The 25,832-nt window shown below is 26.5% G+C and overlaps 1 pseudogene; it reads right to left on the bottom strand.

Annotated features, from left to right (window-relative positions):
• Positions 1-17,386: 17,386 nt before the first annotated feature.
• LOC125369154 lies at positions 17,387-21,827 on the bottom strand (annotated as a pseudogene).
• Positions 21,828-25,832: the final 4,005 nt, after the last annotated feature.

Below are 25,832 nucleotides of genomic sequence, written 5' to 3'. Positions count from 1 at the left end.
TTATTTCTTTTTATTTTCCTTTCTCTTTTATTATTATTATTATTTTAGTAATTATAATATTACCTGCCAACTTATTTCTCACTCATCACTGCGTACTCTCTACCCAGCCACCCAATTATTTATTGTTATCAAATACAATTTAGTCACAATTAATAAGAGTGAGCATTCGGTCGGTTCGGTTATTGCTGCACGTAGCGAGCAGAAACAGAAATGATATCAAAGTAGATTTCTTTCTATGGTTGGTTCTGATTATTTTCCCATTTTAGTTTGCTCCTGAATTAGAAAAACACATCAGCTCAGACCAATGCATATTAGGAAGTCTTTCACATTGTGTTATTATGTACAGGCAGCTCCATTCAATTGTGAATGATACCAGCATTTTTTTTTGCCACAAATTACCAAACTGTTTTTATTTGTAAGATATGAGCAACGCCAACCCAATTTAAAATTGAATCGAAAAACTCAAACTAATAAATCGATAGATAATTGATATATATTCACTAATTTTTAAATAATAGAACATGCGTCAACTTTTAATATTAAAATATAAAACAATTATTTATACATGTCACTCTTCTATTTATCTTATACATTATGTTTAGATAATAATTTTTCTTATTTTGAATTTTAAATTGATTACATTTAAGTGAGAGTGTGAGTAAAAAAGCTAATTTACTTTAGTTTGATTTGATTTGTTTTTTTGGGTTTGTTGATATTCACATTATTATTTGAGTACTTATCTTTTAAAAAAAATATACTGACATTCCACATCCATAATAATATGAATAGTATTTTCCTATAAAATAATTAAATCAAATTATATTTTAAAATCTTATTGATATGTTTTAATTATAACTATTACAATTTTTGTTTAATTAAATCAGGTCCAAATATTTTTTAAAAAATTGAACCGAACTAAATTTAAATTATTATGATTTAAATAGTTTTAATCAAATAATGTCGATTATAAAAGAAACCAATCAATTAAATATTAATTCAGTTTGGTTCAATTCAACTCGCTCCTAGTGTAAGATAACAAACAATATTTTACACACAAAGTTAAAATATTTCATTTAAACAACAAAATAAATCAATTTCGATTAGATAACAAAAGAAATCAATCACCTGGGATGACTTCAAAACTTATTATGAAAAGAATGATTTAACTTTTCAAATCAAAGTCCAAATAATAAATTGAAAAGCAAATATTAATTTTACAAAATAAGCTAGTATTATGCTATCTTTTCTTTTTCTTATTAATTTTTAATTGAATAAGAAAACTATTGATGATATAGTGCCTTTTACAAGAAAATTCAAGATACACAGAAAACACTAAACATCGCAGACATTATAGCTAATAAGAGATCTTCAATATAGTGAAAGAACAAACAATAGGGCAAAGGAGAACCGACCAATGTAGAAAAGTCCAAAAGCTTTACTTATTTTCACATAAAAGGAATGAGATGGAGGAGGTAAAACTCTAAGGAAACCCTAAAACCCAAAACTTTATTTTCTTCTCTCTTTCTGTATCTTCCATTAACTAGAGCTTTCGAATGGATATTCCGACACCAATCCAAATTTAGCTGGATTGGTAAGGATTCTTGCCTTTAGAAGTAGAGGTCTTGAGTTTGAGACCTCCTCCATCTCTTGTGGAGTTAATTTCCCGTAGTGTGAAAAAAATTAAAAAATATAAGATCTATAGTGGCTCATTTAAAAATTTATCATTCTTCTAACACTAACAATTAATATATACGGAGTAGGACTTAGGTAAAAAAAAAAAACCCGAGATCGAATAGTTGATAATAAATGTGTGGTATGTATATAATTTATATTTAAATTCTTGTGTCAATCAATCTACTTATTCATTGTTTAGCGAAAAGAGGAAAGACAATTTATCCAAATAACTAATCGTACTAGAAGATTGTTACTATCATATATGAACTTGGCTATTTGTTTGAGTTCCGATAAATTGTTGTTACTATTAATGTTTTCATTCTTTGATTTCTTATATGGAGCATTAGTAGTTAAAAATGCAAATTAATTTGTAAACTTAAATATTAATAATTTAAAATACAAATAAATTATGATATGGTATTATTTTACATTATAAGACCGATAAAATTTTAAATATTATTAAGTAGAGTATATTGGTTTTTCCATATTAATTCACCTATTTTCCTGTGACAAATTCTGGTGGATACAGATTTACTTTCTTGCCTTTCCACGCGGAGGACCCGCCTCTTGCTGCCATTGAACTTCTTGTCTTGTCACCATATAAATTATAAAAGATACAGATAACTGTAACTCTTTTTATGATAAAAAGATTTTTAAAAAAAGGTAATCTCTTAATTAGTTTTTTTTTTTATATTTTTATTATTTTATATATTAATATTTTTTAATTTTTATAATTTAATATTAATATAATAATCAGTTTTAATATTAAATAATTTAATATATAATTAATTATATTAAATTTATAACAAACTAAATTAATATATATATATATATAATAAATTTATTAAAGATGAAATATAAAAATAAAATAAAATTATAATATTTTTAAAAATATTTTAATAATTGATTGAATAATAAAAATAATTATTTTATTATAAAATATTATTATTATTATTATTATTATTATTAAATTGTAGTGTATTATAATGTAAAAATATAAAAATATAATTTTATTATCAAGAAATTATAATTTTCTAGTATTATATTATTTGGTTGAAGAAATTCATTTCATTTGAGAAAAAATATAAAAGATAAGATAGAAATAATAAAATTAAAAGAAATATTTTTATGTTATATCCCTTTATGAGAAAGTAGTAGCACTATTCTCGATAAATAATAATAGTATTTACTCATATATTTTATTTTTAAAAATTAAAAAAATACATATTTTATATAATATATAGTACAAGGACGAGAAAATTTTATTATATATTAATTATTATTTTATATAAATTAATATTAAATATATAGTTAATATATTATTTTTTATAATTAAAATTATTATTTAATTAAAAAAATAATATATAACTAACGTGTTAACTATATACTAATATCGTCATATGTCAATAATAAATGAAAATAAAAGATAATATTTCGATATTATACCTGTGCGTAAAAAATATTTTATCTCTGCAATTAATTAAGTACTTTTTATTTCTATTCTATTATATATTTTAAAATTTATGCTAGTTTTTCAATTTGTGGTATCCTGTCCTTATTTTTTAGTTGTCTGTTCTTATTTTCAATTGCTTAACTAGGCATCCATTCTTTTTTGTCCTTTTTTTTCTTCTATTGTGTATGTTTCTTTTTCATTTTTTTCTCTTATTTTTTGTTTTCTTGATTTCAATTTTTACTTTTCTATCTATTATTCCTTTGTTTTTATTCTCCTGTCTCTGTTTTTTAATATTATGGTTAGACTTTGGTTTTCAATTTTCTAATTTCTCTCTTTATTTTTTTAGTGTTCTCTCTCTCTCTCTGTAAATTTAATTTAGTATTATAGAAATCTACGATGACAATTTTCATATATAATACATACGTTAATATTACATAGCGGATCAATATAAATTATCAGATATTTTCATTCACTTTTTAACAATTCAGTACCATTTTAAGATATGAAAATAAACTCGAAATATTCATAATAATAATAATAAAAATTTCAAAAATAGTAATGATCTATATATTTATTAAATATTAAAAATAAGAGACTCGTTTATATTTGAATAATTTAAGTTTTAGTTACTATTATAGACTTACCTTTAAACATTATATGAGGTTTTTCTCATCCTACAAAGTTGCATTTAGTATAATACTTTAACGTTAATGTTAATGTTCATTTATAAGAATCCAATAAATATAACAATTTAATAAATAATTACTATTAACATAATTTATTTTAGTTTCATAAATTTTAAGTATTTATATCTTTTATTCACCCTTTATTCTGCTCAAATTGTGTATTATAATTGAAATTAATCATATATATACACACATATATATAATTTAATCCTAAAAGTACTATAATTTAAATTTTTGTAATTTTCTGTCAAGCTATTTTTAAATAGTGAAAGAATTATTTCTTAATTGAAATGTAAATTTTTATGTTAAAAGATATCATTAAATATATTATTTTAAAATTACTAATATTAATTAAAGCATTAATTATTGAATCATCGTCATTATACATTGATTTTTTAATATATTTTAGATATTTTATATTTATTCTTTCTTTATTCTGCTAGTTGTATATTATGATGATTAACTTTATAAAGCACTCATTACTTTAAAATATAATATTATTTTTAATAAATTAATTTTCAAATCATGAACAATTTATAATAAATTAAACTTAACCATTTTTTAGAAATTAATATTAAATAATGTTTTTTCTGTTTATTCCAATCCATATATAAATATAGAGAAGTAAAAGGAACCTAAATATCTAAGAGATTTGACTGCAATATTAATTTCGTTGCAATAAGGCATGTGGTAGGCACATGCCCATACCTGAGTCTCGTAATAAATTATCAGATTTGTTTGATATAAATAATAATTTATTTATTTTTACTCTATACAATTCTTTCTATGTCGAATTTAAGACTTTATATGGACCGCAATTCTCATAAATTATTATCTAATTCCATCTTATATTAGCAAGATTTACTCAATATGAGTGAGTGGTGATCCAATTAAATTAAATTATTTATATTATAAGATTTTTATATTTTTCATCGATGTGAATCAGATCCTGCACAAAATAGATAGTTAAAGAAATAAAATAGGTGCATTGACGTCCTTACTATGAATATATATATATATATATATATAATAAAATCTCAAATTCAAAATCTTTTCTCCTAATTTATATTTCCTTTATTTTATACTAATACTATGATTAATTGAATTTTTTTAAAATTTTCATTTAATTTGAGAAAAGACACAAAAAATCATAAATTTTATAAATTTCAACCAAATAAATATAATTGACGTTATCTTATTATTTGACTTGAACTAATAAGATATTTAATAAGTATTTATTGTCCTTTTAAAATTTATTACGCAGTTCTACAGACTTATGGAATTTTACAAAACTAATTATTAGATAATTAACATAAAGATAAAATATGAAAGAAAAAATTAATATCGTATTAGATATATAAAAAATGACAAATAATTAAAATTTTCTATTTAGAAAATCAATTAATATAAAATAAAGAGAGTAATAATAAAACAAACCGTAATAAGTAATATACTATAAAATAATTTGAGTTTATATTTAAAGGTTAACAGTTTTAAAATTTTAAAATCAAGTATTCTATTTTAATATTAATTTCAAGTTTAGCATTCAATAAAATTATTAGTTATAATTTATTAACATAATATGGAATCCAGCGACAATAAAAAAGCTGAGTCAACATTACAGTTATTAACTAATTTCATTATTAAAATATTATCGTTTAAGTAAATAAATTTAATTTCTTTTAATATTAAAATATTATTAATTTTATGTACTTAAATAATAATATTTTAATAATAAGAGTGTTGACTCAGTTATTTTAATATTTTTTTAAAATCAAAAAATTACAATATAATACTAAAATAAAAAATATATAAAAATTACATACTAAATTTGATAATAAATACTAAATACAATATACATTTTAAAAATTAAGTATTTAAAAAAGCTATAAAGCAAACAGTAAACAGTAAACATTAAATCTAATAAACGTAAGAACTTTAATAATCCTCAGCATTTAGTAATAGGCAACTCAACTTTAAAATAAAATAAAAAAATTAAGAAAAAAAACAGTGTTCAAAATAATTGACGAACAATCTTCAATGGAAAATATTCCTTTTTGATGTGAAAGAAGCAATTAGATTGGCATATGCAAAGGAAAATCAAATTTTATATAATATTAATATTTATTTTTGTTTGAAAACAGACAAGACATGCAATTGCTAAGATTTTCCTGCTCTACGTATTTACAGCAATGACAAAATCAAAGCTGCCCGCCCCTTATCCACTGCCTTACTTACTTTATTCCCACGTCTTCTTAATTTCGTACGTTTCCAAAACATAATTATGCCTTGAATTCCCATTAATTAAGAAACTAATTGGATTTTCAAACATATGTCTTGTTTTCTACTTATTTAGTTGGCAATCGGATTTTTAAAATTTAATTAGTTGTATTTAACAATTATAATACTTAATTATAAAAATTTATTTCGTATAAATAATTAAAAATTATGTATAAATTTATTAGTAATCTATATTAGTAGAAGAATATATAAAATAAATAAATCTTTTAACAGTTTATAATTAAAAAATAGGCTTATAATAATAGGGTACCACAATAATATTCTAGCAAATTATATGAGTGTCTATTATACAATAAATAATTTAATTGAGTATATGTATTTATAATTTTTTTAAATAATTTCAAAATTAAATTTTTTTCTTCATAAAATTTATGAGAATTAATTGACTTAAAAATACCCATCTCTATTTTTCTTTTTCCTTTCTTTAGTTTTACCATGTATCTCCACATCCTTTCGAGTATGAGAGTAATTATTTAGTCCTAAGATAATATTTATTCTTTTTAACATTTATTTTAAATTATAATTTTATTTTATTTTTTAATTATTAATTTAGTAAGTAATTGCCATATACTATGACATGCCATTTATTTTTATAATTTATATAATTAAAAATAGATTATGTGTTTTTTGAGACAGAAGGAATATATAATATAATAGGAAGTGATGATGAGAAGGGTGGAGAAGCATAGAAGGAAATGGTGAGGAGAAGCAGGGGAAGATGGAAACCTGTTTTGACAAAAATATTATCCAAAAAGGGCAATGAAGTTTCGCACCCCAAAGACTGTTTAAAAAAGACAGCAATTTAAAACTCATCTTCTTCGTTCACTCTCTCTTAACACAAAGTGGAAACTCCCACTTGCTTCCTATTGGCTCTATTCTGTACAATTAGACCTCTGAAAAACTTTGGAAAATGTGCTTTTTTTTTTTTTTTTTTTTCCTATTTCTTCATTTAAATTTCATTCTAGAGACTTTGTTTGACAAATATATAGATCGCGATAATTCAATGGACCTACATTTATGTGCATACTATACTATAATGTATTGCTAATAAAGCTCCATGGACCATATATTCCCTTCCCTTTCAATGCAATCTACACCTTCAGCTATAATAATATATATAAATAATTCAATTATTTTAATGTTCATGCATGTAAGAACATTCTTCAATGTCACCTTTATGTATCAACTAACCACATTAGTTCTTCAATGGTGTATATGCCACTGGATTTTATCCATTTAAATTATATCTTTTCCTTTTTTTCTTTAACAGGAGATGATGTCGTTTATGCATATGAGCTGCTTTGTCTCACTAAGTGTCAAAAAAAATAATAGACGAATTTATTTATAGATATTATTCTTTTAAAAATATATTTTTGGGTATTTTTTATATATAAAAATAAATAAGTAGCACTTAATTTTAAAAAATTAATTCAATTAATAATTATTAAATGGGTAGACAGGTTTATAAATTATAATTACAGCTCAGCAAAAAGCAAATTTATGGATAAAAATTACTTTTAACAGAATTGTAGAGAACTATACGAATTTAGTTGCTGTAATTTGGAAACTGTTTGGTAGAGCATCAAATTTAAGAGCTAATCCAAAACTCTTGCAATCCTTGCTTATGCTGAGTCAAGCTAACGACTAACTAACTACCTGAATTAATGACATTTTATTTATTGTATATATATAATGATAAAGATGGTTTTTTACTTATTTTTTTTTTAAATTTTAATTGGAAAACTTTTTAAATTTATATTCGAGATCTGAATAATTTAAGAAGAGAATAATAATAATAATTTAATCAAAAAAAGTAATGATCTCTAATATTGATTATTAACTTCTCTTTGTCACCACATCCTCTATAGCAGCAGCAATACAATAACACATATCCGATTGTTAACGATAATAAATATATTATCGCTCATTTAACAAAATAAATAAAAATATACTTTTATATCATACGGGATTATAATAATTTTTTTTTATTTTGTTTGATCGATACATATTTATTAGTATTAAATAATAAAATATATGTTAATGATTTAATATTAAAATATAAAATACTTATATAAATATGTGCCTTTTTCCTATCCGTTAATATATATTAATACGATGAAAACATAAAAAATCTTTTAAGTGTTAATAAGATTGAATTTTTTCAAATAACTTTTTCACGCTAAAAATATCTTGTCATTCGTAAATAATTATTTTAAGAATATGATATTGCGACCCCATTATCATAATATTCTAAGCCAAACTTTTTCTTTTTGTAGGGGATTATTTTTCATGATATTTAGGGCAAACTTGGCTTAAAGAATAAATGAATGACTAGGATAATTTCTATCTTTATTGAAGAATGACTAGGATATTTTTACGTTAAAGCAAAGCAATTAGTTTTAGCTATTCAAAGTTTATCTTTGTCTTTGTTCATTTCTAAATTTATATAAAAAATAATAATAATAATAATAATATAATAAGGTCTTTTATTTTAATATTAGAAGAGAACAATTTTGGTATGGTAGCGACAAAGTATTTGAGACGAGTGAGTGTTTACGAAATTGATAGACTGACAATTCTTGTTCACAACTGAATATGACATACAAACAATTTTATTTATTTTTCTTTGTCGGAAATAATTTTATATTTTGGTATATATTTATATACATCTTTTTTTTTCTATAATAAACTTTTTATCATTATTAGATTATCCTAAACAGCCTAATAATATTAAACTTGTAATTATTTTATTTTTTTTATCAATAAATTACGAATAAAATAATTAGGAAATCATTATTATTATTTTCTTTAATCTTGAATGGTTGTTATTATTATAATTTACTAATCTATGTGAGCTAATTGGAGCATGAAATCTAATACCCACTTACATAATTGATTTTTCTGCAAACCCATTTTATTTTTAATACCACTAGGCACTTGCTACAATAATTTTGTTCCATAAATTTTATTTCTCAAATTGTTTATAACTAAGAGCAATTTCAAAGAATCCTTTCGCAATCGATTCCATTCTTTTTAGTGCACTTTTTTTATAATAAAATTTTGAGTATCATCTAGTTCACATTCGCATGCATCACTGGTCTTGATTGCTTTCTATCCAATGAAGGTGACAATTCCTCTTTTCTTTTCATATATATATTTTTTTTCCTGATGGAAGAGAATTTGAAGAACCCCACTTTTGCACTTTCACTAGCTATTAAAACCAATTATAAAAATATTATTTTATATATATTATATAAAATCTACTTTGACAATGTTCTTGCTAGATTGATACAGGATTTCAAGATTCTTGCAAACCCAAATAATTGAGATGTATATGTACAACCACCAACACTCATAACCTCTTCACTTTAGCATAGGATTCAAGCACTCTTTTTGAGTCTTTTGTTTTATATAAAATACACTAATTATTAATCACCCTAATGGGTGATTTTAAAATGGCTTTAGTCCCATCTGAAATTACAATTCGCAAACCTTTTCAATTTCTTTTTTATTTTAAAAACTGTTTTTCAAGAAAATTTCATTCCGAAAAAAATGTGTTTATAAAAAGAAAATTCTTATCCTAGTTCGGATGTATATCTCTGCCTATACACCAAGCTTAATAATCAATAAATTATTAATACATATTTATTAATTTTAAATAATAAAATATGTCTTAATGATTTAATAATATATATATATATATATATATATGGTGAAGCTAGCCTCTAGTTAAAGTCTACGATTGCTCGGGCTATGAACCTATAGGGAAAAGTCATCACGGCCAGGAAAGGAAAAAGAAGGAATTCTCGAGAAGAGAGTTACCTCCCACCCCTGAAAAAAAGACTGTGTCATACAGTGTGTGTAACCCGTGAATCAGCGCTTTGCCTTGGCCTCCTGTGAGTTATATGCCTTTAAGTGAAAGGGAATACCACTTTATATTTATTGTACCGTATGCACCATATATATCAAATAAAAATATTTAAATTTATTTTTTAAAGACCAACAAAAATTCCAATCAAGTCCAATTTGTTTGTTTTGTATAACTTGCAATTATCATTTTCACAACAATAAGTCAAAATTTGCAATTTTGCATGATTAATTTAAGTTAGTAAAAGTGTTTATTTCCCCGCCAATTGACCATAATTTTAATCCTAAAGTCTAATGACAATAAACATATTTCATTATTTTATTTGGCAATAATTATCTATTACCTATTAAATTAAATTAATAATAAAAAAAAAAGAGATAGTCTTAATTAGTACGACTTATCAAAATTGAACACGATTCTCCTAAATGCTAGAATGAAATATCTTCCCACTTCTAAAGGCAAAAAGGAAAATATCATTTAGTTGAAAGTGGAAAAATTTAATTAGATTCGTGACTATCCATTTGAATTAAAAAAAATATATATATATATATATAAAAATAATAATTTGTCATAAACTTGATTAAGTTATTGCTAGCAGCGATTAATGAAACTCGAACTCAAAACATATATATGTGTGGAAGTCTTAAACTAATTAGGTTGTCTTAATTAATTACTCTAATCTAACATCATTTAGTACAAAACAAATAATATAAGTAAAAACGAATAAGGAATAATCTTTATGTAAACTAAAGAGGCTGAAGATTATCTAGAGAATAATTGTACAATCCGATCCAATTTGCTTAATATTCAGCACCACCTCCTTTTTCATTTTTATTTTTTTATTTTTTGCGTGCGCATCTCGTAAACTATTTAACAACTAGTTCTAATATCCTTACTTTGCACAGACAATTTCTTTCTAGTTAAGTTTTGAATTTTTATATTTATATATAAATTAAATAAGTTATATAAAATAAATAATAATATAATTTATGAATTTTGTTGATATATTATATAATAATAATAATAATAATAATAATAATAATAATAATAATAATATAACAGTTGAGTTCAACATAAATAGAGAAAAAAAAAATAGAATAATAAAATAATAAAGCAATCGAAATTAACAATTTTTCACTGGATGATACATACAGAAAATGGTAATAAAGTTTTAAATTTTAATAGATTAATATAAATAAAGAGTTTTAGAAAAATATTAAATTATATTATTATGTTTTATTAAATTATCCATATTTTTTAAGGTGATTAATCACTCAGTATTTTTAGGATTATAATAATTTACAATTTGTTTCATTTATCTAAAATTCTAGAGGAATTTGTTTTTCTATGTAGCTATCTATTTTTTAGAATTGTTGCTATTAAAAAATAACAACGCCAATTTTTTATTGGTTAAAATATATAAACACCATTGAGAAGGTTTTTAAAATTTAAAATATTTAATATAGATATTGCTATTTTTTATTATAATTATCCATATCCTTCAAGTAATTAAATTTCTTAATATATATATATATAAATTCTAGAAAAATTACTACTATTATAGAGATTGGAATCGAATTATATTAATAATTTTTCTATTAGAATTATTCATATTTTTAAGTATTATAAAAATTTATAATTTATTTATTTAACTTTTGATTTTCGTTTCTTTCCACTTTTGTTATATATATATATATATATATATGCTAAATTTTAAAGATATTACTAATTACACTATAAAAAGCAAAATGAAATTCAAAACATAAAAATAAAATAAAAATAAAAATAGAAAAATTAAAAAAATAAAATCAAGTAGATAAAAATAAAAAGATTATTCTCCGGGAATGGGACAAACAACAGAGAAAGCATTTGTTGAAGTCATCATAATTAATGATTTAAAAGACTTTCTTTTTCTCTTTTTATAGGAATGAGATTTTTCAATATGATATAATATTCTAAAATTGACAAACATTACCATGAAGAATTTTATTTTAAGAATATTAACTATTAGCCAACTTTAATTAAGTTACTCAAGTTTATATCATGAAAACAATACTTTAGAGCATTTTTCCAAAAACTCTGCAATGGTAGGTTCAAAGTACAACCTAATTAGTTATTCTAAAGTAAAAGATATAAAATTATAATAAAAATAAAATAAAATTTCATGGGTATAAGTATAATAAAAAGAAATCCATATTAAAGTAAAAAGGAAAGGAGATTCTACCTCTCAATAATGAGAAAAAAATATCATATTACTCAATTTTGAGTTCTAGAAAACAGTTGGATATTTATTTTTAATAAATTTAATTATTTAAAACTATTTATATTAATACCGTTATAATAATTAATGAGTTTTATTTTAATTGATTTACTAATTACATATATTTTTTAGTTGAAATTATATATCTCTTAATAATAATTAAATACTACCAATTGAATATATTTTATTGGTCGCTGGCTATAATAAATTATTAAAATAAAATAATTTGAATGAGTTCCCGCGGCTGCTCCCTTGGTCCTATCCTTCCTATCTCGCTTGGACCTTCAATCAGCATAATCGAGAAATAGATATGGCTGGCAAAGTGTAGACCGAACATGAAGCTCCTTGCCCATTGAGTGAAAGCATTCATCCCTGTAAGAAAGATTTTTCGACTCCACAATCTATAGGTGACTAGGCCAAGAAACGCTGACAGAATCGCCCAGTTAAGTTGAACAACAACGACTCACTTTCTTTTCCGAAAGGGGATTGCTCCTACTTTTGGAAAACGATCGGCACCCAGGCCAAAAAATTAAAAACATAATTTCAGTAGCCCAAACAAGATGTCCAAATAAGAACATCCACGCCCAGACTGATAATATATGTCGACCTGGAAAAAATAGATTAGATCTAAATGAATTGAAAAGAAAGAAAAAAGGAAAAAAGTAGCTAATTTGAACACAATTAGTCAATCCGTTTAACGATTGACTAACTCGAAATTTAAACTTCGTTTTACATACATAACATAAATGTGTGGTATGGTTAAATGGAGTGAATAACACGAGGAAGATATGGGAGGAAGAAAGGAAAGACGACGCACGTCCAAAAAGAAGAACCAGGCGCCACCTAAAGGAGAAAGCGCGTACGTAGCGCAGGGGAATTGTATCGAGTGGGCGAGCAATTATTGGGTAATGACTCTCTGTGTTGACTTTTGGTTGCACCCGTGACGCCCGATTCCTTCTTCATAGCAATTACCCGCTATCAAACAATAGGACCGATCTCCTGCTTTTCACTTCCTTATACCCCTTCTCTTTCTTTTTTTTTTTTTTTTTTAATTTTATATATTGTTTAGTTTATATTTTAAATATTTATGATTTTTTATAAATATATTAATAAAAAAATTTATATACTTTGTAATAAATTACTTGTTGAAAATCTACATTTTCTAGTTTTTGGGTAGAAAATGCATTGCCTTTTGTTTTTGTCTAATATAGTTTATTTTTCTATCTGAAAGATTTGTATTATGAATATAATAGAGCAAAATTAACTTGAGTTAAAATATTATAGAATAAAAATATAAATTCAATTAAAAGCTTGACATAATTTAAACTCGATCGATTCTTTACTTTTTAAACTCAAATTCAACTAAATGGTACATTTAATAAATTCAAATTCAAATCAATTTTGTTAATTACATATGATAAAAATTATAAAATAGTAAAATAATAAAAACTTGAATTTGATTAATTCATTTTCCTCAACTTTGAATTCAACTCAATGATTCACTCAGGTTTGACAATATTCCATTAGTATGTATATTTTAAAATAATAAAATCACAAAAACTCAATTAAATTTACAAAATTATCAAATTATATATTTTGCAAATTAAACTTGATAGTTTAAATAATTCAAACAATTTAAATTCGGACTTGACCCATCTCATCTCACATTAAATTAATTTTAAATATTTTTAAAATCGATTTCAAGTAACTTGTCAAGCTTCAATCATCGTTATAAGTTTTCAATTTTGGAAAATATTAATTTTAGCATTTATCCTCATATGTCCCATTTTATATTTTCCAATTCCTAAATGTTCATACGCTGCCTTGTTGTGGGGTACTCAATCATTCATTAACATTAAATCCACAAAGAAAAGACACTAGTAAGAAAAATCATTTAAATGTTTCCATGCTTTAATATTTAATTATAAAATTATAAAATTTATGAAATTTTTTTATTAAACTACCTTTTAGTTTAATGTATTTTAACTATAGAATTTATAATTTATTCTTTTTGTTAGAAAATAATGACTGAATTACATAACTCTATTAAAAAATTTCAATATAGCACGTAATAGCTATTGTTTTTTCAATCACAACACAAGATCGCAATTTGACCATTATTTACTAACGGTCATATTTACAAAGTATCAAAGTGACAAAAAATAAACCACAAGCCTTACATGAAAATACGTTAAACCACTTAATAATTTATTAAAGCTTTTCTAAAACTTATTTAAACTTAATAAAATCTTATTAATCTAAAAATAATCTCCATAACATAAAATTATTATTTTTGCTATCAAAACAACATTCTTTTTTGCTTGACTAAATGATTCTATTTAATATATGTATAGATATAAAAGTTAATATATATGTATATATAGTGTTGCCCATATTGTTAGAGCTTCAAGTTGAAACTTAAAGAGATATCTTATCCTACCTGAGTCAACGAGCTGCAGCTGCCCATCCATCCGTCCATTTGAGCCCCCCCCCCACTCCCTTAGCTTCAACTTGAAACTATCTTCTTATCTTCTCTCATTTTTGAACTCATGCACAATTCATATATATTTATTTATTCATTTATTTCTTTATAAAAAGAACCAATTTTTATTTAAGTGACATAAGTCAATCCTATGAGTAATCATGATGTCAATATATACTGAAGAGTCCAAGCTTGGAAGGCAAATTTCTTGACCAAACAAAAGAAAGAAAAGAAGGAATTGCCATTTGACCTAATTTTTCATGCCATCAACATTTAACTTCCATATCAATATCAATGATGGAAGTTGTTCTTGTGAATGAATAATAACAAACAAACAAAAACATAATAAGAAGGGCTGCCTCCTCACGAAAGGGGTCACACTGACAAGGTTCATTCATATCACTCTATACTAAAAATATAGATATTTTTATTATTTTAATTTGTTTGGATGAGATTTTTAAGATTTTTGATAGTCTTATAAAATTTTAGAATTTCTATTTTATTTGAAAATGAAATACCTTTTAGAAGATAAGATTTTCGTTTAAATATAAATTAGCCGAGAAAATCACAGTTTAAATATATATATATATATATATATATATATTAGAATGCCTATTGAGTTTAAAGCGTAAATAAATACTTTGTTCTAATATATCTAATTAATATAACTAGTGTAATCAAAGATTGAACTTTAGAGTTTCGATCATAAAAGCTCGAATACCATATTAACGAAGTATTTTATTCAAAAATTTAAATTGTTAGGTGAGATTTTAAAAATAATTTTTTTTACTCCTACCATCAAAATAAACTAGAAAGAGATGAAAAAACACTAGAACTTCCAAAAACTTTTTCTCATCCATGTCATATGAAAAACTAAAAAGTAATCATAATCATAATTTGCTTATTCAATCCTAGACATATTTATTTAAAATTTTATTTGAAAGAAAAATAATGTGTTCAATCTAGAAAAGTGCGAAGTGACTTAAACAGACAGTCCATCCCAATAGCATAACTATTACTCCCAGATTGGAGTTATATTTTTCTTAAATTATCTCAATGCACTCAAGTAAATCAACCAATAAAATTAAATAATTTTTTAAAATTTTTTCTAAACTACTCCGAACTACAACTCACCCCAGCCCTTGCGTGGTTTTGCCATTGGTTCGACCCATAAGCTAGAGTTTGATCAATGATGAGAGGATATAGTGTGGGTAGGTAAATTAGTAGGAGAATGTCTTGCCATGCCAAAGACAAAAGGCATATAATTGTGTAAAGCTAATAATGTATTCAGACAGAAGTAAGAATACGTAGCAAAGGCCACTAACTTAAAAAAGGAAAAAAGGTGGGTTCATATATTCTTCAAAACAGAGAGAACATGAAATGTTCCAGAGATTCTTTAGAAGAGGAGACATGGATGTTGTCACCACAAGGTGTAATGGGAATCAAAAAAGAAGGAAGCTTTTAAGATGAGGAGGGACTGAGTCTGAGTTACTCTCTCCAAAGACAACTTGGAACTTGGAAAGAAATTCTGGTAAATGTCTGTTTGTCTGTCTATCTGTCTGTCTGTCTTAGCCCATATGCCAGAACTAACTTAACTTGCGTTATCCTTATTACCCATTTCCTTCTCTTTTTGGAAAGATGAAAAATACTTTCTTTTCATATTTTCTGTTCTATTCTTATCTTTACCATTCAAAAAAATAATAATAATAATATTCTGTGTGATATGTTCTTTTTCTATCAGAGCAAAAAGGCTGGCCTCTCTTGGTAAGTCTTTGCCAAATAGAAGTGTGCAACTGAGCCAATAATGGTAACAATGCTGATACGATAACCACATGAACATAAAAAAAAGAAAAGATATCAAATAATTCAGGAACTAGGAAGGAATTGAATCAGCCATTCCTGTCCTGTCTGTCTATTATTAAACAGATAAGTTGACCCACAATGATTGGCCTCTCGGAGCCTGAAAGTTGGTCATCTCCGCCCAATAGCTTGGCTTCCCGCGATTAGTACTGGTCGAATTGTCTCCAAGTTGGACCATTAAGGGGATATATAACCTTCTAATGCAGCACGCTACTGTAATACAATTCTATTCCTTGTGAAAAATTCCACTCACAGTCGAGCATAATCTTCTGTCAGACCCTTTTTACTTAACTAATTGCAATGGCTCCAACCATAGAAATATGAAATTGAGAAAACAAAAATTAAAAAAATAAAGGAAAGAAAGAAGAAGAAGAAGAAGAAGCAGATCTTCAAAGTAAAAAGGTCAGCTGAGGAAGGCTTACCAGCACTACCAGAAGATTCATGAATCTCCACATTCAAGAAATGTGTGTATGCCACTTTCTGTATTACATGTAAAATGATGATAACTTTTATGTACATGGCAAATTGTGATTAGGAGAATGATTGCCTGAGTTATTATATGAATAATCTTGAAATGATCAGTTGAATAAATGAATGTTTAATCAGTTTTTACAATATTATATGCTGTGTTCATGCCTCAGTAACTGTAGATTTTTATTTTTATTTTTCTGTCAAATGGAATGAACTAGATGCTGGGATCAAACTTTAATTTTTTTTCTTTAAAATCCTTTTCAAAGGATCCCTCCAGAACCTGCAGAAAGTAAAAAATGAATTAAGGGAAAAAGAAACCATGCACGGGATATGGGGGAGAAAAAATGAACTTTAAATTATTATAGAATCATTCAAGTATTCTGTACACAAAGGACTAAGGAAACTATAGCCTGATATTTTTTCTAGAACAATTAAATTCCCCTTGAGCAATCTTTTATCACCTTAAAATTCTCACATACAAAAACCAATGACTTACATCACTCATCATCATACGCCTACTAACAGACAAAATAATCCTCCGCCCAACAGAAACCAACAAGGGAAAATTGCATCAGATCAGATGGAATCCTTTCTGCAACCACAGGCCTCTTTTTTTGCCTCTGTTTTTGGTTGGCCATGCCAGTAGATACCATCATAAACTTCTAATCGTGTCCACTCGATCAATAACATCCAACGCCTTGATTCGGTCTATGTCGAAGTCAATGACCGGAACAGAAGATGGCCTCCTAATAGGGAAAGGGTCTTTTTAGTTTCAGTCATTGGCGAGTGGCTACTACTCTTACTCAGCCTATGGTGTTTGCATAACCTGGTTTTTGCAGTATCAAATTCCTGGCTCTTACTTATCCCAGGTGTCTTTTTCCTTTTGGGGACGTCCCGAAGCATTTCTTGATCTTCAACTGTCAGCATGGGCAACGGGGAGCTTGGCTTATGGGTAGATAATTGAATTGTCTTCTGATTGGGTGATCGAATTGGAGATTTAACTGGTGATCTGATTCCACCATTGGTAGCCCTTGCCTGGGAGACTAGATGGTGAAGCCGAACCACCAGATCAAGAATATAAGTTTCAGTCTTCTCTTTATCTGCATGGTGTAGTGTCTCAATTCTAAGCAAGTCTGTCTGTCCAGTAGGTTTCCTATTCACCTCAGACCTGAACAATTTTCAGCAGAAGTATTATAAAAATATACTCTTACACGAAAAACAAAAAAAAGAATTAATCACATTGAAGTTCACAACTCACCCTGTATTTGCCCATTCTCCAACCCAGCCAAATCCATGATGAGCTCTGGTAGTAAGAGAAAAAAGGAGCAAAGTAGTTAGAGACAGAAGAGCAAATCATACAATATTCAATGAATAAACATTTAACTCATGAAAATAAAGAGCCTCTGCTCTGTTTCAGATTTCGTTGAACACAACTATCATAAAAGAACATCAGCATATGCTCTTCATTGCTGAACCTAGACTATTAAATCCGAAACTTTCTAAAAAGCTGTCAGGTCTTTTCATGGATGAAATTACATAGCCTGCTCTTTTTAATCACTCGAACAAAGTACAAAATTAGATACCAGGAGAAAGGCCGCAGATCAGAGAAAGAAATTATGTGTACAGGGTCGGTTATTTACTTGGTTGTGTTAGTGGCAATAGGGACGAGCCACTGCAAGGTTTGCTCCATTTCAGCTTTGATTTGGGCTACTGTAAGCTGCAAGAATAACATTTGAAATAATCAATCACTTATTGACAAGCCATTTTTGTTTTTACTAACAGCCCACTAAAGAACAAAATTTTACATAAAGTGTCTCCTTCAGAAACAATAAATAAAAGAAACTAATACCTCTTCCTTAACATGTAATGACTGTAATTTGCAGCGCAAAGCAGATTTGATACTAGGTGGCAGTCCTTGGTATAATGCATCCCTTGTATTTGGTGGGACAGAACTTGATCGAGACACCTGATTATCTTCAAGAATTAGCTCAGCCAAAAGCAATCATTTGATATATTAACATCAGCCATATATCAGACATGACACAATATTTTGATCTCAGATGCTATTGTTTAAGAAAAATATAAAAACAAAGCCTGTAAGAAATGGCCAATTCACCAGAGTGTCAATTTGAGTGATGATATTTGCATAATGCAATGCAAGACCAGCAGAACCCAATTTTTTGTGACTGATAGAAGAACCTTTTACTGGTCTGTCACCATCTGCAAATTATGGGTAGTAGAAACATTAAAAATAGTACTAGTGAGAAAAATCTTCATTAATGAATCCATAGGCATGACATGCACATAGTAAGAAATGCCAATCTGCAGAAGTTAGCCACTTAGAGCATAGTAACAGTACATCCCGTGAGTTGCATGCCGTGTTGGCACTTTATGAAATGTAAAATTGTTGCTTTCAATCCTTGAATTTGTAAATGAAAAATCAATGGCTCAACAAATATCTCTAATGATATCATTGTTCTGCCTCCAGTTCTCAATTCACTTAATCAAGCTCCTTTCTCATAATATCAGATTGTAAAACTATGTGCAGTTTCAATTTACTGATAATTTATTGAGAATATACTTGCAATTTAATTTGATAGCCTACATGCAGGCAGGAACAAGAACCTATGATACGCTATTCTCACTCTCCATCTAGAGACAAGCATGTAAACAACTATGTCAGAATTTTACTACATAGTAAGGCTCCTCTGGTGGACGGAACTAAAAAGATCCAGGTCTTTGTATAATAGCAAGGCCATTTGAGGAATGCTTACCAGCACTACCAAAGGCTTCATGAATCTCCAGATGCAAGAAATGGACAATATCTACAAGCTTCTCCATTACCTACAAGAACACATACAATATAAAGAATAAATGATTCCATAATTATCAATTGACAAACATGGAACAAGCATATTCCTCCCAAGATGAGATCAGGGAACATAAAAAACCAAGGTCAAACATCAAACATTAAACACCAGTAGAGCCCTATCCCCCAAAAACATGGATGTGAAGTGGTGCTGACTTTACCTCTTCTAAAATCTTGGACCAAAGTGACTTCTTCTTCAAACTTTTTACATGCTTTCTCTGACTCTTTAACTCTGCTCTCAGAATTGCAAGGCTATCACCTGCATGTCAACCAGATATACCTATTAATCACATTAACTTGCAAATATTAATGTTCATTAGAAAGAGAGAAAACAGAACATAGCAAAGACAGTCCGCATAACTATAAGCCTTTTAAGACAGGATCTCCAAATGTGAAATTATATATAATATAATATCCTACATAAACTGGCCTCTAAAAGGTAGACTCTGTCCAGACCAAGCAAAGAAATTAGAGTTTGCTTGTTAGATAGAACCAAACAACTAGAGGCCCTAGACTAAATGTAAATGAGCCTTAATATAAATTGACTAAAACAGATTTCAACTGCAAGTGAACAGAAGATTCTCCTGCCACAGGATATATACTACATTTAGGAACTGTAAATTTGTACTGTAGCAGCCACGCCAGTGCAGGGCCATGAAACAAATAAGTCAGATTTTTCATGAACGATCCACTGTCTAAAGATTCAGACTAGGAATGGCTTGCATGAAAATCCTTGATATATCCAAGTCCAAATCCTTTTGTTTAACAGCCTCAAAATTAAGCAGAGTCTGAGACATCATAACAACAGCTAAATTGATGGTGTCAATTATAGAAACAAACAATTGAATGACATTGTAGACACTATTTATGGATGTATTATGAATTATGAAGAGGATAGAATAAAGAAATATAAAGGTCAAAATGATGAAGCATCCTGAGAAGTATTCCCAGAACTATCTCTTCACAAGTCTTCCCTTAAATGCAGGACCAATCACCAAATCTGTACCTTGTATAAAGAAGAAAGAGAAAGAACCCCTAGAAATAATTTTCAAAGAACATGCATTGGTGACGATTCCAGCCTTTGCTTTTCATCCATTGTATGTCCATGCTCCTTATGATACAGAGAATTAGGCTGTAGATGAAATCAAAACCATTTTGACACGGGCGCCGGGAGGAAGGGAATTACAATTACATACCAATTTACCAAGACAAAAGCTGCCCTGTGACTTTCAACTGGTCCCCACATGACCAGATGATCCCATATTTCACCCCTGCCCCAAACCATTTGAAATTCCTTATAATCTTCGCAATGGAATCTTATGCCCAAACGCAATAGACAAGTTATCTTGAACAGGAGTTAATAAGAAATCAGCATTCCAGACATCCAAACACTTGGAGATCTTCTGAACCATGAATCTCAAAAAACTACAACAGTGCTCGAATTATCCTAGAGAAAACTCTATTGGTTACAGTCCATTGTTGATAACGAATAGAAACAAGTGTACAATGAAAGTAGCTCCTTTTCCCAACTGTCTTTTCTTCAGTCAATGGAGAACCTATTGAAACAGAAACATTTGTAATTTGAAATTTATGCTGCAACTTACCTCTTTGAGGACCATTTGAACTATCATCTTCTTGAAGCTTACGCCGGTAATCTTGTTCAAATCTGTCCAAGGCATGCATTTCATGATATAATTCCTGCGGCCAGAAATAAAAGGTTAAGCTGAACATTGTTTTTGTTGAGCACGTTATGGGAATAGATAATATCACAAGTGTTCAACATGCCATTGGTATATTACTTCACTAATATCAGGCCTTTTACTAGAAAATGTTATAACAATAACTCTGCTATAAGAGAGGTACTATTGAACTACTGAAATACATAAAACGCTTTACCCCAACAAAAGTATTGTCAGAGTAGTCATTTCATAAAATGTCAAATATTGCACCATTTTCAGGAGAAAACTTTTGCAAAGTTAGTGGATTGCAACTGCCAAGAAAACTTTTGCAAGTTAGTTAAAGTTTTGGTCTTTGTAATATTGGAGCGACGGAAATGGACAAGACAAAAAGTTTCCTTACAGATTGGAGAGTTGTGGGGGGAATCTGTGGGCCATAATATGCTCGTAAATGATTATTTTTTATTAGTTTTATTTGACTTAATTTTGCATTTCATTTTGAATATTATATTTCTTAGGAAAAGGTTCGTTTTAATACCCTATGTTTTCCTCTCAATAGAAAATAATACCTTATGTTTTAGGGTTCTAACATTTCGAATGGAGTGAATTTTTCTTATCAGCCTGGTAATTTAAATTTTTTTCAAGTTAAATTATAGTGCAAAATTCATTTATCGGTCAACAAATCGATTCAAGACTTACAAGAATAGTACTAAAAAATACCATAATTTGAAAATTATGGTAATATTAAAATATATATTTTAAATATTTTTATAATCAATAAAATATGTAAAAAAAACTGATAACACCTTCAATAATTATATTTGATAAAATTTTATAATTTTGTTAACTTTTAACCTTTTTATTGATATATTCAAAATCAGCTTAATCAAATAAATATGCTCGAGACGTAAAGTGACTATTACTAAAAGCAATTCAAAATATTATATAAAATAAACTATAATCTTAATAAATATAATAATATGGTTTCTTGCCTCTTTAAAGATTGGGCAGATACTGAATAGAAAAGTTTTTCTTAAAGCGGGTCGGATTGGATTCGAATAATATTCACTATATTTATTTTGTATATTTTTATACTAAATATATATTTTAATTATTTTTATATTTATTTAATATTTTAACTATTATAAAATATAATTGAAAGAATAAAGTTTTATTAAAAAATTATATTTATTTACTTATACTTTTATAAATATAAAATATATATAAATAGTTCGGATATAATTTTGAAAAGATTATATATAAAAATAAATAAAATAATTTAAATTCATTTTCACTCCATCACTAGTAATGAAGTTTTTCATCTTATTTGGCTCTAATTACGAGTATACTCAGAGCTACATAGCAAATTATCATATGTAGAAAAGAGGGTTAGTTTGATTATTCTAACAATTCAAATCATAAATTAGCTTTTAATTTGCCGAATTTTACCACCTCGACAATTTCAGTTTTGTATTTGATCGAATGTTAAGTTTATAATAGATGTTATAATTTATTACAAAGTTTGAATAAATAAAAAAAGAAAAAAGATCATGAGAGGCACATGTTAGATAAATGATAACCAATACATTAAACATGCTTTTCTTTTAGTGATTAAGCCATTATTTTGAATATAAATATATAAAATAAAAAAAAAATTATGAAATAGCCGGAATAAATCACTAGTACATATATAAAAATATATTTTCTTATTTTCAGTAATTAATTCCTCCACTTATATTTGTTTAAAACTTCGGTCTAGAATAGATATATTTGAATTTTTCAAATCTTAAACCAACTCCATCCGAATTTGAATATATGATATTTATATTTTTGACATAACTCAACTCATTTTTTAAAATATAAGTTTTTATTTATAATTTTCTTACGAGCTGAATTTGTGGGCAGAATTTAAAAGAATAACATTTCTATATCCATTAAAAAAATAATTAAAATTCTAGAATTTAAATTTAAAAAAAATATTTAAAATAAAATTATATGTCCAAATCTAAAAATTTTAAATAGATTTAAAACTGGTGAATAAATTTAGGGAGACGGGCCTCCTCCAACAATTATGCTTATTTTCTCTTCTCGGAGTAGACTTCAAAATGCATATATAGTGCTTGGATCCATTATCTACTCTATTCTTTTTCAGAAAAATTACTATTACTCTTTAAGAATTGTATACGTACAATTCTACATTTTTAAATGTGAATTAATAATTTCTTAACGTTTGTTTTTTTTAATTATTATTATTCTTCTATTTATTTTTTTGTTAGTCAATTCGGTCAAATAATTTAATTTATGAAAAAAATTAATTTACTCATTAAATTTTTTATTAAATATTAAATTCATCCAAAATTAACTCTTTGTCAAGTTTGAATAAAAATAAATTTAGTTTTAAAATAATTTCATCAAAATACTTTAAATTAATATTTTTAACTCTAGTTACTAAGTAAAACTCTCTAAACTTTATTTTTTTCTCCTTTTTTTCCACTCCATTGTTTGATTCATTTTATTTTTCTCACTTTATTTTTTATAATTCTTTTCCCATATTTTATTAGTAAAAAAGAATACAATTAAACAAAAGGAAAATATTGATTAAACAATATCACTCTATAAAATGACAAACCAAACAACGCCGTTCCATCATCAACAGCTTTGTTGCTCAGTCTCCATCACTAGTAGCGTTAGATTTTGATGGTTTGATTTTTTTTTTGTGATTAAATTAAAGAACCTAAAAATATAAATCTTAATTATTTAATATAGAAACTAAATTAAGTCAATTTAAAAATAAACTTAATTGATAACAATTAAAATTTGGATGAAAATTATACTTAATTATAAGTTTAAGGACTAAATTGAGAGTTTTAATAATCAATTAAATCCTTTCAATTAATTAACTAACTGAAAAAAGAAAAGATAAAGAAAATAATAATTGACGAAATAAACTTTAAGAGATTATTAATTCATTTTTGTAAATATAAGATTGAACTTGTAAATTACGGCAATCCTCAATGAGGTAATAATAATTTTTTCTTCTATAGGCATTAATTAATTTAAAATGTTAGAGCAGATTGGAAAAGTTTTTGAAAAAATATAAATTTCTTAAAATTTTATTTAAAATCATATTCGACTTTAATTGGTACCTTAATAAAATTGTTTTAAATGTAAGCATTAAAATTCAACCTTACAATTGGAGTGAAACTATAAATAAATCACAATTCTCTCTCTCTCTCTCTCTATATATATATATATATATATATAAAAGGAAAAGTTTCTTTATTTAGAAAGAAAAATATATATATATATATATCACAGCTTTTTAATAAGTGATTTGGGTTGGTTTAGCTATGAGTTAATGTCAACCATTAATGACTGGCAAGCAAACTTAAAGTCTTAGGCATGTTTGGGTGATGTCTATTTCTTCCCCCCCACCTCTTTATCTACCCTTTTTGGATCTCTCCATTTAGTATGCACCACTGGAAAACTGACATGCCAGCCAATCCTTTTATTTTTGTTTCAAAATATATGAAATGAAAATTTATATTGGTATATTCCTTTTAATCATCTTGATAACCTAATGTCTAGTTTTCATTTTTAATTGTGATTGTACCTTTACTCATTTTCAGTACATACATTTATTCTATCACTAAATAATAAAATAAACTTTTACTATTATTATATAAGATATGACTACTGAAACATTAATTTAATAATTATGTCTTACGAAAAATATATATTTAATTAGTTTATCTTGACGGTTGAATTGAATATCTTATATCAAGAGACAAGATCCGACCACTGAATTATCAATCCATTGATATTGTCATTGCTATGGGAAATATGCATTCTTTGTTGGCAATTTTGGTAGGTGATATAATAAATTAATAATGAATGAACATGAACATGAATTTCTTGTACTACTCTCTTCTCTTTTCTTCCATAATGGAATAAGCTTTACTGAAGGAAAGAGCTTTTTCAAGGGCCCAAAGCCCAAGCAAAAGAAAGCCCATACCAGGTTGCATTACCTAACTTTGGTCTTGGTTGCTTACTGCTTAGAGCCAACAGCTGCTGGGCCTGATCACTGATGGAGCCTGCTCTCTCAGCCCTGAAAACATTTCAAGCCTCTTATAGGCTGTACAGGTGTGTTATCTAGTGGACCATGATATGCCTAAGTGACCACGCACTGAACAAATATGTTGAACTTGGCCTTGTGGGAAGCCCCCAACTTT

This window comes from Ricinus communis, chromosome 2, assembly GCF_019578655.1.
Source record: "Ricinus communis isolate WT05 ecotype wild-type chromosome 2, ASM1957865v1, whole genome shotgun sequence".
Taxonomy (NCBI): Eukaryota; Viridiplantae; Streptophyta; class Magnoliopsida; order Malpighiales; family Euphorbiaceae; genus Ricinus; species Ricinus communis.
The sequence above is the reverse complement of the archived record's forward strand: the minus strand, read 5'-3'. Positions and strand labels throughout refer to the sequence as shown.